We start from the raw sequence: 22718 nt of genomic DNA on the forward strand, positions 1-22718 counted from the left end.
CTTATACGGTACCTTTTTAACTTCCCCATATGAATATATCTCAAGTATTATAATGCCATCATAACTGCGAGGCTGAATTCCCCATGTTGGGGTTCACTCTATTTATCTTGCACGGTCTATTGATTTGTCTGTATCCTCTTATCTAGCCATAACTAGGCCCTTCCTGAATCAACTACTAACCACTCGTTGGCCCACTCTCATATTAATATTCCGTGTAATCTTTCTGGGGTTATTTCCTTTGTCTTAACTTACCTCTCGCACTGGCTCCTTATTTATCAATAACATCCCAGGCAGGAACCCTTACTTCCTTTCCTTGATGTCGTGTTTGCATGATGTTATGGAATCGTAGCATGTCTGTAGGATTTGAATAAGTGCAATCTCGTCCCTTTTTCATTTTATCGCATTCTTCCTTTACCATTCCATAATTACTAGAACCACTTAATTCTGACTTAATGCCACCTCACTCCACATTCCCCTCTTTAGGGAAGTACTAATATTTAGCGCTACGACGATCTACCTATAGATGTTTTTACCTCTTTATCTTTGGCTTCTTTTCACATAATCGATGACCCTTACTCGCCTTGCGGAAACCCTTTTGTACCAAGGATAACGAAATTCCTTATTCACGAGGGTGATACCTAGTGTAACCAACACATATAGTCCCTTAAGCTTAATTTTGCTCACATTGCTTGCTTTAGGGAAGCGTCCTCCTGAATGACCTTTAAGGGTTATTCTTCTGTTTTCCATTCTATTATGGTCAGAATGCAATTTCTGAAATTCTCATGATGATGACTATTATCAAATAACTCAGTCCTTAATTCATGTTTAGTTTGTCTTGTTCACCAGCCCATACTGATTTTTATTATTCTGGGGTCTAACTTTCCCTTCCGGTAGTTACATTGGAGTCACGAGCTTTTTTTTTTTAAATGAGGATATGATTTTATGGCCTATATTCTTTTGTTGTCTCAAGGTCGGTCACTTCTCGTCTTTCCCTTCCCTTGACTATCGACTCTATAATATTGTTTCTTTCTCTCTCTTTTCCTACCGTTGTCATCAATGTATCACATCTTACTCATAATGCTTCATTAACTCTCTCCTTATTTCCTTGCTAACATTTTTGTCTATCACTTTATTCTGAAAACTTCAACAAGATATTCTTTTGCTTTTAGCTCCCCTTTCTCTATTTACTGGCTCTTCGGATTGCTTAACATTCTCGCTTTACTAGGGACGGGAGCCACACTTAGGTAATATTTATCCCTTCAAGGCTTCCAGTGCCTACCTTTGTAGTACTCATATCTAGTTGTACTATTTTAGAGTGTACCCTCTCGATGTCTCATAAGGAGATTTATTAGAACTTCTGCAATATCCTTCAAAAACGTCAATTAATACAAATAATCCATCCACCATTTTGGGTTACTATGACCCTAGCCGGATCTTGATGTTCCATCCTTTTCTTAAACTATACTTGTTAGCCCCCACAGGGCATAACTGAGATGGGTGCGGCCAATTGTACATACCTTTGTTATCGATGAAGGTAACTCAAAATGCTTATATATATCTCCCTGAATTGCAGATAATGTTCATCTCTACTAATTAGGTACCTCGTACCCTTATTCACCTTGCTTCTTTTACTTGTTGAAACTTGTATCTTCCTTTTGAATCTCTCATTATTTTTCACCATACGGGTGGACAGATATTCTTGCCTTAAGGCTCCTCATCAAGAAGCATACACGTCTTAGTACACATAAGTTCTGTTGAAGACCTTACATTTACTCATCATAATCATGATGCAAAATTGAGTTCCTCTAACTCAACTCCACTACAGCTATACCTCTTACCAACCGTCTTTCTGGATGTAGGCATCGTCGTATTATGAATAAGTTAACTGAGTTATACCATACGATCTAGAGTAAGAAGAAAGAGTGATAGTCAGAAATGCCATGTAACATCCTGCTTATAAGTGTGGTGCACGACACACCCATAAACAAGACTCTACTAGACACGGCTTGTAGACTCCCTAGGACAGAACTACTCTGATACCACTTTTGTCACGCCCCGAGCCTAGGGGGCGAGACCGGCACCCGGTGCCTCACTTATCCTTGTGTACTAACTTGTGACTAAGGGACTCTGAACATATGATATCATACTTTGGCCATGGGCCACATTGCAAGACAACTGCGAATGCTGACTAAATATCAATATAAAGCTGGGCCGACAAGGCCGTCATAATTATTGCAGCTGACAAACCAACCAAATATACATACAAGGACCGCAAGCCCAACGTACTGCACTAACTGACAGGATATGTCCACAAGCCTCTATTGATGGATATACTATGATCGGAACAGCTTCCTGACCTACTCATAACATATATAAATATACACACAAGACGTACATAAAGCTCTAGACCCGGTAACTCCGAAAGGCATGGAGCTTACCGATCAAGCTGAATTCGGGAAACACTTAATGAGGAGGTCTACTTGCCTGTCTGTCTGAACCTGCACGCGTGAAATGCAGCTCCCCCAGAAAAGGGACGTCTGTACGAAATAATGTACCGAGTATATAAGGCAATATATTGAAAGCTGAAACTGAACTGATAATATAATAACTGGAAGTAACTGGGAGTCAAAGATAATCTAAAGATATGCTCACCTGCTGATACTGACTCAAGTCTCTCAATATAGTAAGTACAATAGATGTCCGGCCCTATAAGGCTCGGTATATACATATATAACTTCTCTGTCGTAGTAGGCTCGCTCATAGGCACTCGATAATACTAGGCTCTGTATCTCGGCCAACTGGGCTCGCTCATAGGCGCTCGGCCACAGTAGGCTCGGTATATAACTTATCATATGATCAGAGGTTGCCCAATAGGGGCCTGCCCATCGATTATAGCTCGATGGTAATGAAAATACTGTAATACTGTATATATAGACTCTCTGCTCTCTTGACTAGAAGGAGGAAATACTCAATTGAATATTGTACTTACAAGACTAGGAAAAATATACGTAAATTCCGGAACATGAAGTTTTTCTTTATACCTCGTTATCAAACTTGTGTAATTACGAGATCATGCAAAATGAAGGAAGAGCTTAGCCTTAACTTACCTGGAGTAGGGAAAAATACATATGTTATTCTTGAAAAAGATTGTACCGTGCTCTCTTAGAATTGCAAATCCCGTTGCTATTACGCAGTGTAACTTTGTATGAAAATTTATCAAAAATACGTCACTTTCCTTAGTTTTAATTCACGTTTTTTGTGAATTAGACTTGAAGATTGTGAATTGATCATTCTTGTATGAAATTGCACCGTACTCTTTCTTTGTGAAATGATCATATTCTTGTATGAAATTAGTTGAATTTAAGAAGTCTTACCTTAGTTGGTGTGGGCCCCACTAGGTGATGACTTAGCAAAGAACCCCTCTAAAATTTGCCACCTTTTTTGTGTGAGTTAATACTCATCATCAAGGCCCCTTTGGGTAGCCACGTTAGGGGGTTAGACTTATCCAAATGTTGTAATTAATTAGCTAATCTCTCACCAAAAATTATTAATTACCCAATCATCCACATAATTAAGAATTATCTCAACTTACTTAAATTACTACTCACTTTTAACACGCCTTATACACCTTACTATCATGTCCATGTGGTACCTTGTATGGTACTAGTCCATAAGTACATGGTATTTTAGCTCGGGCCGTATTTTATGCCAAAATGTCAAACTTCGACGAAATTCATTTTCTTCGATTTGCTTACCTCTCACCTTCACGAATTTACTTATCACTTATTTAAAATAGCATAATACTTATAATCCCAAAATAATCTCATCCACGAACTTGCGTCGATTTACTTATGACAAAACTTTAACGTACGAAAATGCGGGATGTAACATCTCATTTCCGAGCATATATCAATTTACTTATGGCGTACTTTCACGTGCGAAAGCATGGGGTGTAACAGCATTTGTGGTCTTGAATCCTTACGATCAACACACTAACTCTGCTCAAGTCCAATATCTTTAGTACCCGCTCTGCACAAAAATGTGTAGAAGTGTAGTACGAGTACATCACGGTCGGTACCCAGTAAGTATCAAGACTAACCTCGGTGGAGTAGTGATGAGGTACAGTGAAGACACTCACTAGTCAAATAACCTGTGAAATATAACAGTATACAATAGTACTGAAAAACAACTAGCAATAATAGCAACAAAAATCAACAAGTGATATAAACAACAAGGCAACAAGAACACCATAATTATTACTCAAACGAATAAGGAACACAAGTACAACCAATTAAACAAGTCCTTCAAATATAAATCTTTCACATATAATTCTTTCGAATAAATACCTTACTAATATATTTCTTTCAAATAAATATCTTTTGGATATAAAAATTCTTTCAAATAAATATCTTTCGAATATAAAATTCTTTCAAAAAAATATCTTTCGAATATACTTCTTTCAAATAAATATCACTTTGTGACACCTCATTTCATAAATATAAAACACGGGTCTCAGCCCACTTTCATATTTTTGTAATACGCGTCTCATCCTACTTTCATATTTTCGTAACAAGGGTCTCAGCCACTTTCATATTTTTGTAACACGGGTCTCAGCCCACTTTCATATTTCCATGGCACCTTGTACCCATATTTCTATCAAAACCGCACGGACAACTCACGTGCCAATAATAAAAATTATCATATTTTTTCCGGCACCTCGTGCCCACATTTCATATCTGTTGCGGTGTGCAACCCGATCCCATATAACATAATTCGCCCGGCAATAATCACATGCTCACAATTTCAACATATATCACACTATTATCAAGTTTACCGAAACAACAAGACAAGTTGTACAAGGTATAAAAATAAACAAAAGAAAAATCACAACACCACATGAAAATTACCAACGCAATAACCCCATATCATCACATGAAATTTACCAACAGAATAACCCCGCATCATCACGTATCATCCCTGACAATAGCCACCCTTATCACACCTAAAATAGCCTCCCTTATCCCTCCGCCCTGACAATATCAATAGCCACTCTTATCGCTCATATAGCCACCATTATCGCACTTGTAGCCACCTTTATTGCTCATATAATAGCCTCCATTATCGCTCCGTTTAATAGACTCCCTTATCGCTCCGTTTAATAGACTCCCTTATCGCTCCACCTAGACAATATCCCAACACACATAACAATAGTGAAATGCCACTCTTATGCCCGCATAATGTCAATAATGGAATGCCTCCCTTATACGCCGCATAACAGTAACCCAAATCACACAACAATTCACACAGGATATTATCACAACAACACATCATCATCAACTCGTTTTTACAAATTGTCCATAGGTTACAACCACTCCAAAGGTACAATAAAGTCAATTAATTACACAACAGATAGTCCACGGCTCAACACAATGTATATAAAATCTCAAAACCAACCACAAGGATGGGAAAATAACTCATCACAGGACAACGCCTTCTTTAATCCAACTTTTTGATAAATATATAAACGCCTTAATTTAAACTTATTTAATTAATTATTTGCATATGAAAAATTCATAACGTAATTATTTCCAAGAAATATCAAATCAACAAACACACGGAATTCACATAAAAATCCAAGTGGTTGTCACACCAAATTATCATATAAAATACAAATTCGACAAACAGGGAATGAGGCATGACAAATCATGGATTTACTAAGTTCCAACAATTTTCCAATTTAATACATAAGGGCGTCTACGAATTTCAACCGATATAATTTGCACATATAAATCAAGTATGTACTCATCACCTCGCGTACATGGTTTTCAATTACACAATTTTCACATAAGACTCAATGCCTAAGGGGTAATTCCCCCGCTCAAGATTAGGCAAGATACTTACCTCAAGCAACTCAATCCAATGGTAAGCCTTTTTTCGCGATTATCCAACTCCGAATGGCTCGAATCCAGATGAATATTTCCTTGAAAATCCTTCAGCAAAATCGCTACAAATCGAGCTTTCTTGATTCAGCTCTTAGTGATATTAAAACCTCCAACTACTTTTACAACTTTGATCTACATCAACATAATTCGATTGGACCAATATTAGTAAAATTTTCAGGTTTTAGGTCATTTAGGCATTTTATCAAACACCTAGTAGGTATGAATCTCTACATCTCTTAACCATAGAATCAGTTCATTCAACTACTACCATTTACCAATAATTTATCCCACCATTATTCTTAAATAATTCATAACTTCCAACATCACATACATGACAATCCATCCACACCCAACCAACAAAATTCCATCAAATATTCACATTTTAATCTCTACAATGGTTATGTATTTAAATTGGGAACTTTTGGCTTCCAATCACCATACCATAAGTTTCAATACTTAATTCATACTCATATTCCCATAATATATCCATACATGTAAGTCTAAGGATCTAGGATTACATTTTGGAAGAAAACTTGCAAAACCCTCCTTTGAGTTCTTGAAGAAATTTCTTGAAGATCTAGGTATTTTATGTGTAGATTTCATCAATACTAGTGTAGAAATTATGGAATTTCACACCAAGATAATGGGGATTGCTTACCTTGAAGAAGAGAGGAGTTGGTGGTCTTGAGAGAGTGGAGAAGAGCTCCAAAATTCGTCCAAATGAAATAGGGAAAAGGAGCCCCGAATTGGCTTAAAAAGAGCTGGAGTTGATCCGCACCCGGTCTGGCAAAGTGACCCTTACTTCGTTGTCCACTGCATGCAAGAGAAGACAGGATCTGCGCCCGATCTGGTGTAGTGACCCTCACTTCGTTGTTCGCCAAAATAACTAGGTGATCTAACTTTGGTAATTTGATCATAGCTTTTAGTAGGAATGTCCAAATGACGAACGGCTTGATACGTTAGAAACTAGACTCAAAGAACTCTACACTCTAGGATCAAAATTCATAGAATGTATCTTAACATTATGAGAGTTATACCCGTTCAAAGGTAGGTGTTGTGCAAATTAAGACACATTTTCCACTTAATATTTTCAACTTTTGCCAATTAGTGCCGAAACCTTCTAGATATTTAAATGCAAATCCGAGCATGCGCCCAAGTCCAAAATCACCATACGGGCCTAACAGAAAAATCAAAATTCCGATCCGAGGTCGAATACTAAAAAGTCAAATTTGATCAACTCTTTCAACTTAAGGCTTCCAATATGGAATTTATTCTTCCGAACTAATCCCGAAACACTTGAAAATCAAAACCGGCGATTCACACACGTCATAATACATCATATGAAGCTATTAAAGACTTCAAATAGTTGGAAGGAGCGTAAATATTCAAAACGACAAGTCGGGTCGTTACAATGGATTTATGGACTGCGTTCACAATCTCTATAGAGAATAAAATACACTAGAATATTATTCTCTTTTCACATTATACATTTATTTTCATAAGAGGAACAAAAGGACATATTTATTAAAAACGTTTGCCGCTAACTTTTTTTAAGGAAAAATACATCTTGAAACCGAATTTAAACAGAGAGAAAATTTCTCACACTTAGGATATTTGTTTGATCGACCTATAATTTGGATGAAATTGCAAAATCTTAATGTTTTTAAAATTCTGAAGATCTAAATGTCACAAAAGAGTGTTTTTATGACTTCATTGGTTGATTAATCCCACATCCGTAAATACTAACTGAGAATGAGCAAATTCTGTACAATAAAACTTGGGCTAAGCTGACAGATTAACATACTTACCTGGACGGGGTCAATGTACAATCAAGAAGGCCTGTGATCTAGGCTTGTGACCTTCATTGCACTTTGGAGGGGTGCTTACCTAAGATCGGCCCAAGTGATCAAGCCTACATCATAATTTGTGGCAGTAAGGGCTTGCGTTCGCGCGGCCTCTACCCAATCCTCAGTCCCAACTCTTGTGTCTATAGCCTAGTTTCAGTCGCTACTGAAGTCCCAGTGGAGCGTCATTGTATAAAGGGAACACTATTTTTCTCTAGTCTCCACTGAAGTCCCAATGGAGCGTCATTGTATAAAGGGAAAATGGCCAAATATACTCCTTTATTTTCGAATATTGTCTCATCTAACCTCTGTTATACTATTCGGCTAAATTTACCCATTATATTATCTTGTCAAATTCTTTATTTTCGAATATTGTCTCATTTAACTTCTGTTATACTATTCAGCTAAATTTACCCGTTATATTATCTGGCCAAATTTACCCTATCATCAACAAACATTTAAAAATTACCCTTTGATGTATTAAATAATCCAAAATCTCCCAAAATACTTCTATTTAAATTACTTGTTGTTCTTATTCCACTATTTTCAAAAATTACTATTGATGTGAATGTTAAAGTTACTAGACTATACAAATTATTCATGCCAATGCACCCACTTCTTTTCTTGTAATAATGGGTTTGGATTAGTTTAATTTTTTTTATTTTTCAACCATATACACACTGTAGAATTCAGAGAGTCTATTTATTGTGAATTATATGCAGCCGATCACCATGTATGTACATGTATTATATTCAAATATATTTTTTCATTGTCTGGTTGTTTGTAGAGTTCGATCGACTAACTTAAGAGTGCACAATGTGTAGACATTTGATTAAAGCAAAGTTGAATTCGACAATGTAAAGTCTCCGAGGAACTTCAACTTCAATCACTAATACTTGCAAAGTTCCCATAAATTTGGTGCAATGAATTCATTAAAATTGGGATGTTGTAAATACTTTTAGAATTTAGACAAGCTACCTAATTTAGATTTTTTAAATAACTATATTTTATTTATTAATGGTTGTATTATTTAATATTTTTTCTTTTTTTTTCTCCAATTCAAAGAGTAGGTAAATGCCAATTATTTTGAAAATAGTGGATCAAGAAGAAGAATCAGTAACTTAATTAAAATAATTTGGGAGATTCTGGGTCACCTGACGGACTGAGGGGTAATTTTTAAAAGTTTACTGATTGTAGGGATAAATTTTGCCCGATAGTATAACGATAGGGATAAATTTGACTGGATAGTATAACAGAGGTTAAATGTAGACAATATCTAAAAGTAGAGGGATATATTTGGCCATTTTCCCTTGTATAAGTGTATGCCCTTTGTTATTTAGAGATTTGGATCTTGCAATTACATCCAATACAATGTGGTAAATAACAATTTATTTTAAAATATTCCCTTTTCAAATTAAAGTTTCATAATATTTTTAGATTGTCATTATTTTGTTTACCAAAAGTCTTTCTTGTTATGTTTTTATACAATTGAGCATTTGAATTTCTCTATTTGCTCAACTACGTTTTTATTTTAGTTGATTGAATGACCATCGATTGACTGTGCATATTTATTATGTATTGCTTGGAAAAGGGTACATATTTAGGTGGTTGTTGATCAACGTCACTCCTAACATATGTGAAGAATCAATACGGCAGGTTTAAATGTGAGTTTAGGAATAACAAAGTCTTAACGTGGTCATAGTGAGCGGTAAAATAGTGCCAGTGTCACGACCCCAAATTCCCTCTGTAGGATGTCGTGATGGCACTTAGTCTCTAAGACTAGGTAAGCCTATCAATGCGGAATAATAATAAATATTTAAAATAATTAAACTACAATTCAAACAATATCAACCCCCAAAACCCGGTAGAAATAAGTCACAAGCTTCTAAGAATTTATTCTCTATGTCTCTATACATCAGAGTCTAAAAAAAATAAGGAAGACAACATAGTAAGATAGAAGGGGACTCCGGAGTCTACGAACGTTGGCAGATATACCTCAAAATCTCCTCGTACAGCTAGTTTACTGATGCATGGTCTAATAAGATGTACTTGGATCTGCACAAAAAGATGTGCAGAAGCATAGTATGAGTGCACCACAGCGGTACCCAGTAAGTGCCAAGCCTAACCTCGGTAGAGTAGTGACGAGGTCAGGTCAGGCCCTACTGAAGAATAAATAATGGCATGGTAAAATGTTTAAACAATATTATAAGATAAAATGACAATGGAAATGAATCAAGTAATATGTCACATTTAATTACATCAAATAATGGCAAATAAATATCTCGTGGAAACAAAAACAGAATTCTTTACAACTTTAAGAAAATTACAACAATAATCAAAGGCAATTGCGGCCATAAATCAATATCAACAAGGGCACTCCCGAGGTACCGCCTCGTAGTCCCAAATCATAAACAAATTCACAATATCTCATTTTCTTATACCACCGCGGGAGTCTTCACAATTTATTTAAAGAAAATATTTTTTCCGAAATAGCATCCCGCGTTTTAGCCACTCTTATCACACCGCATGACTTCTAGTAGTCACTCCTACTAGCCACGCGTATCAAGCCACCCTTATCTCACCGCATGCGTTTCAACACCCACACCTTATACCATCGCATGCGTATCAATATCACAATATATCACAATTTGCACCTCAAGTGCCCAATATTTTAATTTTTTCACAAAAAAAATCAACAACAATATTTTTTAATAATAAAGAGATCACGGCTCATGCCAGAATAATCCAAAAAAAATCTTACGAAAATATTCAAGAATAAATAATTCAGGAAAAATAATATTTCAAATTTTTAATACGTTACTTCAATATCAAAATTTAAAAAATGTCAAATACTTCATATTAATAATATTTAATTTAAAGAAAATTAACCTTCAAATAATGCACAGTATAAAAGAAACCAAGTTTCAATTAAACAGGTAAAACAATTAGCAGAAAAAAGTCAAACAATTTTATAATATATATCACAGATCAATGATGAAGAATATAACAAGATAAAATAATTTAATAAATGCGCAATAATGATCTACACAATTTAAAAATATAATCTTTCACATTTAGCCCGTGTACACACTCGTCACCTCGTGTACACGACTTTCAACACATTTCAATAATCACATTAATATCAATTCTAGGGAAAATTTCCCCCACACAAGGTTAGACAAGTCACTTACCTCGACTTGCTCCAATTTAAATATTATGCTTTTTTCTCGATTTTTCCGACTCCGATCGACTCGTATCTAGTCATAATTAATTCGATACAGTCAACAAAAATTATAGTAATCAATTTCATAAGAAAATATTATATTTTTCAATAAAATCCGAAATTAGCTCAAAATTTGCCTGTGGGGCCCACATCTCAAAATCCAGCGAAACTTATAAAATCCGATAACCCATTCAATTACGAGTCCAACCATACCAGTTTCACTCCAATCGGACTCCGGATCGACACCGAAATCTCAAAAATTCATTTCTATGGGATTTCTAAAATTTCCAAATTTCAATCTCAAAACACTAATTAAATGGTGAAAACAATGATATATTTGTGTATATAGACCAAATCCGAGTTGGAATCACTTACCCCAAATGTCTTTCCTTGAAAATATGTCAAAAGTCGCCTCTGTGCAAGCTCAAGTTTGTCAAAAATGGCAAATGGGTTGAATGCCTCTGTTTTTTTTATAAATTACAGATCTGTCCAGTTCGATCTTGGGAGCTCGGTCTGTCCAGTTCGATCTTGGGAGCTCAAACTCGGGAGCTCGATCTATCAGGGACCTCGATTTTGTCAGGGACCTCGATTTTGGCAGGGACCTCGATTTTGGCAGGCAGCCCGATTTTGACAGCATTTCCAGCAGAAAATTGCAGCAGCTTTTACAGCAGCTAAATCCCACTTTTGATCCGTTAACCATCCGAAACTCACCCGAGGCCCTAGGTACCTCAACCCAATACACCAACACGTCCTAAAATATCATACGAACTTATTTGAAACCTCAAATCATATCAAACAACGCTAAAATCACGAATCATGCTCCAATTCAATCTTAATGAAACTTAAAATTTCCAACTTCTACATTCGATGTCGAAACCTATCAAATCAAGTCCGATTGACCTCAAATTTTGCACCCAAGTCATAAATGACATAACGGAGCTGTAAAAAATTTCAAAACTGGATTCTGACCCCGATATCAAAAAGTCAACCCCCCGGTCAAACTTCCCAAAAATTCAACTTTTGGCATTTCAAGCATAATTCTACTACGGACTTCCAAATAAAATTTCGATCACACTCCTAAGTCCAAAATTATCATACGAGCTGTTGGAATCATCAAAATTCTATTCCGGGGTCGTTTGCACATAATTTGACATCCAGTCACTATTTAAACTTAAACTTTTAATTTTTCATCAAAAATTTCATATCTCGGGCTAGGGACCTCGGAATTTGATTCCGGGCATACGCCCAAGTCCCAATTCACGATACGGACCTACCGAAACTATCAAAATACTGATCCGAGTTCGTTTGCTCAAAATGTTGACCAAAGTCAATTCAGTTGTGTTTTAAACATCTAATTCACATTTTAATCCATTTTTCACCTGAAAACTTTCCGGAAAATTTTTACGGACTGCACACGCAAGTCTGGTAATGGTAAATAGTGCTTAGATCATATAATTAATTATTAAATTTAAAGATAATATTTTGGGTCATCACAGCCAGCTAGCATAGTGCGGGGGAATATATCTAGTAAATTGTTGTAGTTGCTCGAAAGAAAATTACGACTCCTGAAGTGCTCACGATCAATAGAGAATATCTAGGCGAAATAATAGAGCAGATATAGTGGGAAGGATTCCGATAATTGGTGAAATCATAATATAAAATCTCTTTTACTATTCTAATAGGTAAGTGTTCTTTAAGATGTACCCAAATTATTACCGCAAGGATCGTCTAATAAGTCGTTTGGACTAGAGAATTTTTGAATTATTTTGATAACTTTTATTTAGTTAGTCTTTTCCAAAAATTTCTTGAATTATTTTCTTTGAGTGTAAAACCTTTTCTCAAAAGTTGTTGCCTTTTTCCAAAACTTTATGCTAGCTACAAAATAATTCCTCCATAACTATCCTTTATCATTGCCATGTCTATTTTCAAATTTCCCTCTCAGCCTCTTACAAATTACAAGAAAATGAGTCTCTAATTTCTGCTCCTATCACATCTTTAATCACTTTACTAATTACTAGTATTACTAGTTTACCACTATTCTCATACAACAATAATCTCACAGATAATCCCTCTTCCCTCCTGAGATTATTAACAAAATATCATGTATAAAACCAGAAGTTTTATTAAAATAAGCCACTCATTTATAGTTTGGAGTTCACATTATTTGCTTAATGGTCTGTGATTCTGTGCGATATATCTGCAACAACAACAACAACAACAACAAACACAGTGAAATCATACAAGTGGGGTTTGGGGAGAGTAATGTGTACCCAGATCTTACCTCTACCTTATGAAGGCGGAGATACTATGTGCGATATCTCTGCATATGCCAGTATTCTGATGTAAAGAAAAGGCTATCCAGTTTCAAATAAGCTTATTTTAAGGAATATGTCGCTGATGCTTAAAAGTTTTGGACTTTTCTCTGAGTAATAACTCTTTCATATTTCGGATCAAACTATACTTCTTTTTTTATGTGATTTCTTCACACCCTATATCTTGCACTTGTTATGAATTCTTCTTGCAAATTAAAGCTATTCATAATGCTTTTTGGCTTGATTATTCTATCATTAGCACGTCAATTTTTTTTCTCGCTGTATAACTCAAAGTGGCTCATGTATGTTATTCTTTCATCATATGGGTAGCACAGTGCACGAAACATCCCACGTTCACACAGGGTCCGGGGAAGGGCTGGAACCCTAGGGGTGCGATGTAGGCAGCTTACCCTGATGCTAGCATCAGTTGCTGATTTCACGGCTCGAACCCGTGGCCTATAGATCACACAGAAACTCAAGCTTCCTCTTCATGTTATTCTTTCAATATATGCACCACATAAACAAATTTACATAGAATACAACCTTTTTAAGACTTATTTAAATAACTTACAATCACTTCTTGAAAATTACATATCATACAACTTATTTTAAAATTTTACCTTTTAATTAAATTATATATAATTTTTCATCCCTAATATCTCTCTCCTAAAAACGCATTATTGAACCTAAGAAATAGGGATTATGCCAATTAAAGCACATCACTACACTAAATTTAAAATTATCATATTTTCTCTCTAATCAACATAAAATATGTCACTAGTCTCTTCCGTATCAAATTCTGAAACTTCTAGTTTCTTTAGAAACAGAATGGAATTGGAATCATTCTTATTTCAGCCCCACAATATTATATATTGTATGTAGGATATTGTATAATACTTATTTATGTGTATACACTTTATTATAACTTAAAGCTAGGTAGACTATATTAAAATTGTTCTATGTATTTTTGCGCAGTGTTAATTAATATATGAATATTGTATAATTATATATAATATATATTGTATATTATTATTATTCGTATATATATATATATATATATATATATATATATATATATATATATATATATATATATATATATATGTCGAATTGTCCTACGGATTTCCAAATCCAAATCCGAACATACGCCTAAGTCTGAAATCATCATACGCCTTCCTTGGTCAAAAAATGGAAGAATGAATTTTTGATATCGGGGCTGAAATCCGATTCTGAAAATTAGAATAGCTTCGTTATGTCAATTATAACTTGTGTGCAAAATTTAAAGTCATTCCAGATTGATTTGATGTATTTCGGCACAAAATATAGAATTTGAAATTTCAAAGTTCATTAGGCTTGAATTGGGGTATGATTCGTGGCTTTGATGTTGTTTGATGTGATTTGAGGCTTCGAGCAGATTCGTGTTATGTATTGGGATTGGTTGGTACGATTGGACGGAGTCCCGGGGCCTCGGGTTTGATTCGGGGTGGTTCCGGACTAAGTTTGGGTGTTTTGATGCTACTGGTTGTTGGTTCTGGTGTTGTTCTTCACGTTCGCGAGGAGCCTCTCACGTTCGCGAAGAAGGATTTTGCTGTTAGGACTTTATTCTTCGCGTTCGCGAAGAGGTTCTCGCGTTCGCGAAGAAGGACATTTTGTTGCTCGTCGTCTGACTTTAGAGGCTCATATCTTGCAATATATAAGGAATTTGGAGATGATCTAAAAATAAAAGTTGTATCTCTTTGTGTCTAGTTTTCAGAAAGGTAAACTATTTGTGATTTGGTGTTATGTACAAAAAGTTATGGTGGATACACTATAGGCTGTCCGAGAAAAGTTAGGAAATCTTTATTGCACATGGCTGATTTTGGAAGCTTATATCTCATAATTTATAAGGAATTGGGAGATAAGCAACAAATGAAAGTTATAGCCCTTGGAGTCTAGTTTTCAGAGAGTCAAACCATTCATCATTTGGAGTATTGTACAAAAGGTTATGACCATTAAATTATAGGCTGTCTGAGAAGAGTTTGAAAATGACTTTTGAAGAATTTGTTCATCGCGAACGCGAAGAACAAATCCCTGGGCAGTAGAATAAAGTCCAAATTCGTGTCATTCTTACATTTTTGGACCAAGGAAGCTCGGGTGAGGCGAGTTTTCAAAAGTTTTTCAAGGAAAATATTGCGGTAAGAATTCCTAACTTGATTTTGGTTAAATTACATACATCTATTGTTATTTTTATCACTAAATTAGTGAATTGGGTTGAAAATTTTAGAAAACCCTCTTGGTTTAAATTTAAGATTTGGAGGTCGATTTGTTATTGGAATTCGATAAAATTGGTATGCTTGAACTCGTATCGGAATGGGTGTTCGTATTTCATGAAAATTATGTCAGGTTCCGAGAGGCGAGTCTCGCGTTGACTTTTGTTGACTTTTTGGAATAAAATTTTAAGTCGACGTATTATTATCCGGAATTATTTTCGATGAATTTTAATGAAGTTATACAATTAATTTAGATAGATTAGAGTTGTCCGGAGGTCAATTCTAGCAAGAAAGCTATTTTGAAATATTGGCCTAACTTCAAAAAGGTAAGTGTCTTGCTTAACCTCGAGTGGGTGAATTACCCCTTAGGCATCGAGTCTTATGTGCCATTTGTGAAATGTGAAAAGCCGTGTACGCGAGGTGACGAGTACGTACTCGGCTTATATATGTAAATTTTTATTGAGTTAAAGTCTTGAGCATATTGTGTGGTAAATTGAATAATCGTTGGTATATATTTAATCATCTATTTGTCGTGCCTAAATCCTTGTTGTTGTCGAATCTGTTGTTATATGACAATTTGATGTGATTGTTACTTGATTATTTATGCAATTTACGTGAATTTGTTGGTTTGATAATTATTGGAATTTAATTTTATTATGGATTTTTCCTCTGTAAATAATTAATTAAATGAGCTTAAGAAGAGGTGTGTTTATATAATTATCAAAAATTTGCATTAATGAAGGTTTTGCTTTATGCTGAGTAATTTCTATCTCTAATGATTATTTTTGGGTGTTATATACATTGTGTGGAGCCTTGGGCTATTTGTTGTGAAATTAATTGATTTTGTTATATCTTTGGATTCGGTTGCAGTCATTGGGCAAATTGTCATATGAATTGATTTTACTATGTTGCCGTGTTAATTTTACGTGTAAATTATTATATTGTGTGAGTTATTATTTTGGGGAGATAAGGGTGGCATTTCACCGTTGATATTATGTGGATATAAGGGTGGCATTTCACTGTTGTTGTGTTTGTTGGAATATTGTCTGGGCGGAGCGATAAGGGCGGCTATAGGAGCGATAAGGGTGGCAATAGGAGCGATAAGGGTGGCTATTGTCAGGGACGATGTGTGATGATGTGGGGTTGTGGTGTTGATAATTTTCGTGTGATGTTGTGATTTACTTGTGTTTATTTTTATACCTTGTGCAACTTGTCTTGTTGTTGGTAAATTGATAACAATCTGATTTATGTTGAAATTGAGAGCTTGTGGCTATTGCCAGGCGGATTATAAAATAAAATATGGGCACGAGGTGTCGTGAGTAAATAATGAGAATATTTGACACGTGAATTGTCCGTGCAGTTGTGATATAAAATGAGGGCACGAGGTGCCGGGGAAATATGATGATTTAATTATGGGCACGAGGTGCCGGGAAAATATGAAAATGGGCTGAGACCCGTATTTACGAAAAATATAAAAATGGGCTCAGACCCATATTTTTATGATTATGAAATGAGGTGTCATATGGTGACTTTTTATTTGAAAAAATTATATTCAAAATATTTATTTGGAAGGATTTTTACTTAGAAAGTATTATAGGAAAGAATTGTATTGGAAAGATATTTATTTGAGGAAATTATATTTGAAAAGATATATTGAAGGAATTATATTTGAAAAAATGATTATCTGAGAAAATTATATTTGAAAGAGAATTATTTGGAAGAATTATATGTGAAAGACAATTATTTGAAGGACTTGATTTAATTGGGTGTAATTGTACTTATTAATTGTTGAGCGATATTAATGGTATTCGTGTTGTCTGTTTATCCCTGTTGGGAGATTTAAAGATGTGAACCCGTGTCTGTCATTTTATTTTTGTACACCATTGAGGGCTATAAGCCCAAAAGGTAATTTTTATTATTCATTACAGCGGGTTTAATGTGTTTCGGAATAATTGATTCCAATTTTTATGAATTATGTGCCCTACCGGTATGAGAGTTCATTATGTGCTGTGAAAATTATTTATGAAATTTATTGAAAAGAAGAAAGAAAGAAAATTGAAATTTCAGTTGGCACAATGTGCAAAATACTTGTAATTCGGAGTTGAGGACGAGATGCTCGTATTTTTTTTATATGATGTGAAATATTTAAATCGGGCTGCAAGCCGCGATGGAAGTTATAAAAGGACGAGGTCCTTGTGGTGAAATATTTATGAGTTTAAAATTCTCCCTTTGTGAAATTTAATTTGTACAATAATATTAATAGGGAGTCATGCCTGTTAGACTTATTTGATAATTCTTGTATATTTTATGTGCATATTCAACCATTTTCGTGCTGTAAATATTGAGTTTTAACCTATAATATGAGTGCCCAGGTGGCGTTAAATGTGACTCGTTAAATCGGGCAAATAGTTATGAGGTCTTCATGCCTCACATTATGTTGTCAGTATTGTGAAAACTTTAAAACGAGGTACTGGTTAATATGAGATTAATTGATGATGCTGAAATTAATTATGAAAATCTTTTAAGACCTGAAATGTGGTGATGAGCATACATATGATGTACGTCATGTCCTGATATCATAATGATAATGCAATGCTTGTAACGCTGAGATCAGTGTTATTGATATATACATTGTGGATGTGTTGTTAGGAGTTGTTTTGTTATTACTCTGGCAGGTGGATAGGCCCATTTACAGGGGAGACTCTGCCGAAATTTTCTGAAAAATTTGGGAGTTAGAAAAATTTGGGAGATTGATATGTGTGAAAGAAGAGATAAATTATGTTATGTGTTTGAGGACGAATGATCCTAAGCGGGGAAGAATGTAATATCCTAGAAAAATTTTGAAGTACTTCAACACTATCAAGAAAGTTGATGTGTGCGTAGGCACAAGTTGCTACAGCCAGTTGAGACTAATACCGTACGCTGATGAATAACCGGACTTTCTGAAAATATTTGGAGTGTAAGAAATTGGTCTTAAGGTTCACAAAAATTGATAAAAAAAAATAATCTTACCAATCAACGAGGTACAATCAGGACACTCACTAGTATAATAACTTGTGCAATATAGCATGCAAAAATAATAGAAAATAAATAGCAGTAAGAGCAACATCAATCAACTAGTGATTTAAACAGCAAGGTAACAGGAACACCATAAATATTACTCAAACGAGTAATAAACACAGGTACAACCAATTAATCAGGTCCTTCAGAATATACATCTTTTATCTAAGTTATTCAATAAAAATCTCTGGAATATAATCCTTTTCAATAAATATATTTCCGAATATAATTCTTTCAAGTAAATATCTTTCGAATATAATTCTTTCAAGTAAATATCTTTCGAATGTAATTCGTTCAAGTAAATATCTTTCAAATATAGTTTTTTCAAGTAAATACCTTTCGAATATAATTCTTTCAAGTAAGTATCTTTCAAATATACTTCTTACAGGTAAATATCTTTATAATATAATAATTTCAAATAAATATTTTTCTAATATAATTTTTTAGAATAAATATCTTTCAAATATACTTCTCTCAAGTCAATATCTTTATAATATAATTCTTTCAAATAAATATCTTTCTAATATAATTCTTTCGAATAAAAGTCACCATGTGACTCCTCGTTTAACTTTTCTGGCGTGAGGAATACATTCAACATATCACATCAAATGGCACGGCAATACCTTCGTGCACTTAGCTCATTCTCACCCAATATATATATATGATTCAAATCAATTGGCACGGCAACACCCTTCGTGCATTTATATCTTCCTCATTGTGCATACATATAATAGTACCAACTAGGTGGGAGAAATACCAATAACAATAAAAGAAATAAAGTAGAGGCACACATGAAGCAACAACGACTACAAGTCATACAGAAAACATAGGTGTACAATAACATTTCAAGATGAAGGCATGAATGTATACACAACAAAATGATATCACAATATAATGTATGTCTCTCGTCCTCGCCTGCACGAAAACACCCTTCGTGCCATGAATATATGATAACATAAAAATAATTTGCATGGCATCACCCTTCGTGCTTTTACTCTCATCCTCACCTGATAATATAAATGAAATAGCACGGCATCACTATTCGTGCTTTACACTCTCAATGGCACGACATCACCCTTCGTGCTTTACACTCTCAAATGGCACGACATCACCCTTCGTGCTTTACACTCTTAAATGGCACGACATCACCCTTCGTGCTTTACAAAAATTGACATAACGAAGCTATTCCAATTTCCAGAATCAGATTTCGGGCCCGATATCAAAAAGTCAATCCCCCGGTCAAATTTTTCAAAAATTCGACTTTCGCCATTTCAAGCTTAATTCCACTACGGACCTCCAAATAATTTTTCGGACACACTCCTAAGTCCAAAATCACCCAACGAAACTAACGGAACCGACCTAACTCCATTCCGGAGTCGTCTTCACACATTTTCGACTATGGTCAAAATTCTAAGACTTAAGCTTCCGTTTTAGGGACCAAGTGTCCCAAATCTTCCCGAATCATCCGGTAACTAAATTCAACCATGCACGCAAGTCAATACACATAATACGAAGCTGCTCAAGACCTTAAGTCATTGAACGGGGCGTTAATTCTTAAAACGACAAGTCGGGTCGTTACATTCTCCACCTCTTAAACAAACGTTCGTCCTCGAACGTGCTAAAAATCTTTCTGAGGACTTTAAATTACTGAGTGTATTCTTACACATATACTTGTGGGTGATTCTACGTTCCCGCAATTTAACACGGGTTATATATATATATATATATAATGTTTTGTATATTGTATACTATCATATAGTATTTGTATTATTCTTATAGATGATAAGGATGAAACAATGGAGAAATTTTCATCGGTAAATTATGCAACGTATTTTTATGGAGTCCCTATTTTTATGGAGGGTGTAGTGTGTATGAGATAGTGACCCAATGTATTTATAGTAATAATCAATAATTAATAAACTGAAGAATTTTTATGAGCTAATTATGGGATATGTTTCAAAATAGAATTCCCCTTTATTAGGAAATCTACCTTTTTTAGAGTTTATGTTTTATGTATTTGTTATAGAATATGTTATTCTATTACAAGTTGTAGATTATGACATATTTTTAGAATCCATAGGTAATTATGAAAATCTCCCCTAATCTAGTTTCTCCCTGTTGTGTCTTCGGGCACAAAATTGGGCATATGAAACATGAAATTCTCCAATCTGCAGGAAATCCCACATCGAGAGCTCACAAAAGCCAGAAAGGAGAGAACTGGTAAAAAGGCAACACGCCGAGCCAAAGATAAAGCATACCTTTCTCGGTCTTTTGGCTAAGTTCAAGGGTAGTATCTATTTTTATCAGTTTAATATCTGATATGTGAGTTATTGATTCCTACTATATTAATTTAAGTTTTTTGGGGGAGAGTCCACTAAGATAGCTTGCTACCTCGTCTCTCAAGTATTGCCCATGTGTTGCACTATTGCAAGGGCCGCATCCCACCAAATTTAGTCCAGATTTTTGTGTGCCTTGCTTAGTAGGCGTTTAGACATAAGAATTATAAAATTCGAAAAAATGGTGAAATTCTTTTTAAGTGAAAATGGTATTTGAAATTTAGAGTTGTGTTTGGACATAAATTTTAGTTTGGGTTGTTTTTGAAGTTTAATAAGTGATTTGAGTGAAAATCTTCAACCAAATTGTATGTCCAAACGGGCACTAAACTCACATTATATTAAGCTGTCTTTTGAAAAGGATATTATTGGTCGATAAAATGCAAAAGGGTTATTTTATCTTTGTTTTGTTATGGGTATTTGTTAGCGAACCATTTCATACTAAAATAGTAGGATTAGCTATTCCACATAGAAGGTGGGATAGTTAGTTAATCCCATAGGATATCCTCTATGTTTCTTTTTTGACATTTTAATAATTTAATGTGTTAAATCTTTGTAAACCTAGTAACTGACTCAACAATAATCTATTTAACTGTGTCAAAATTTGAGAAAGATCCTTGTTTTCTTTTAATAGCATAAATGTGATTTCTTCTCCTTCTATAATTCTATTCACTTGTTAAGTTTTCATTTTTGTTTATATTTAAAATATAGTCGTTGATTTGGTGTTGTTGAATATAAAATTGAAACGTCTTGAAACCGATATCATAATTCCCTCGTCCTTGAAAAGAGCGGATGCTTGTATGCATTATAGTACAATGATTTCATGTTGTACAATTTATGGCTTAAACTTATTTTTCCTACAAATGGTGATACTCATCTTATGAATGTATAATTACAAGTTACTGCTCTATTATTTATTATTTTGGGTGCAATCGAAAGTACTTATTTTGACTGAGAGATGTGGTAGGATGAATGAGATATTTCCATCCTTAATTAAAGCTTTCGGATTCAAATACGTGTCCGCCAATGTTCACAGTTGTTTGGCGCTATACATAGACAGTTATATACCGCGCTATACATAGATAAATAAACGGTCCCCCTCCTTCCCCACATTCGAACCAGACGACCCCTCTCCCCCCCCCCCCCCCCATTTCAAAATTCTGAATCCACCCCCTCCCTCCTCCCCCCTCCCAAATTTCCTTCTAAAAATATTGTAGTGGACCCCACCCGTCACACAAAAAGATAAGATTGTAGGCCCCAAAAAGATAAGATTGTAGGTCCCACATCCTAGCCAAGCCTTCTATTGTTGTGGTTTTCTCGTTTCGGGCTCAAATTTTCAATTCATCGACTTTCCGAAAAACATAAATCGAGGTATTCCGATTTAGTTTATGTCGAAACTCATATAATAATGCATATTAGTTGTTTTGAATGTGTTTCCATATTGTTTTGTATTATTTTTTTTTTTGCAATTAAACTAGTATGTTATTTTTATCCCGACTAAGATATTAGTGTTTTGTGTTTGTTTTGCTGTTAAAATGTATTTGTTGTTTTTATCTAGTTTAGATTATTTATTTGCTTAAAGACTAGTGCCCTTTTATCGTAGTAAAATATAGAGCCTTTTAGCGTAGAATCCCTATCCAATTCAATATGATAAAAATTACTTGGTGCTAATTTATTCGAAAGAGATTTATTTGAAAGTATTATGTTGCGACCAAACACACTCACGCAAGTATACGCGGTCGTCAAGTAATAAAG

At 34.7% G+C, this 22718-nt stretch overlaps 2 non-coding genes across 2 annotated transcripts; both read left to right on the forward strand.

Moving 5' to 3' along the window:
• The first annotated feature begins 7742 nt into the window (after positions 1-7742).
• LOC142173042 (U1 spliceosomal RNA) lies at positions 7743-7903 on the forward strand. The gene has a single exon (XR_012702476.1). It is a non-coding gene; the product is annotated as a U1 spliceosomal RNA (small nuclear RNA).
• A 12981-nt stretch (positions 7904-20884) lies between these two features.
• Positions 20885-21077, forward strand: LOC142173064 (U2 spliceosomal RNA). Its single transcript, XR_012702497.1, has one exon. It is a non-coding gene; the product is annotated as a U2 spliceosomal RNA (small nuclear RNA).
• Positions 21078-22718: the final 1641 nt, after the last annotated feature.

This window comes from Nicotiana tabacum, chromosome 18, assembly GCF_000715075.1.
Source record: "Nicotiana tabacum cultivar K326 chromosome 18, ASM71507v2, whole genome shotgun sequence".
Classification (NCBI taxonomy): domain Eukaryota; kingdom Viridiplantae; phylum Streptophyta; class Magnoliopsida; order Solanales; family Solanaceae; genus Nicotiana; species Nicotiana tabacum.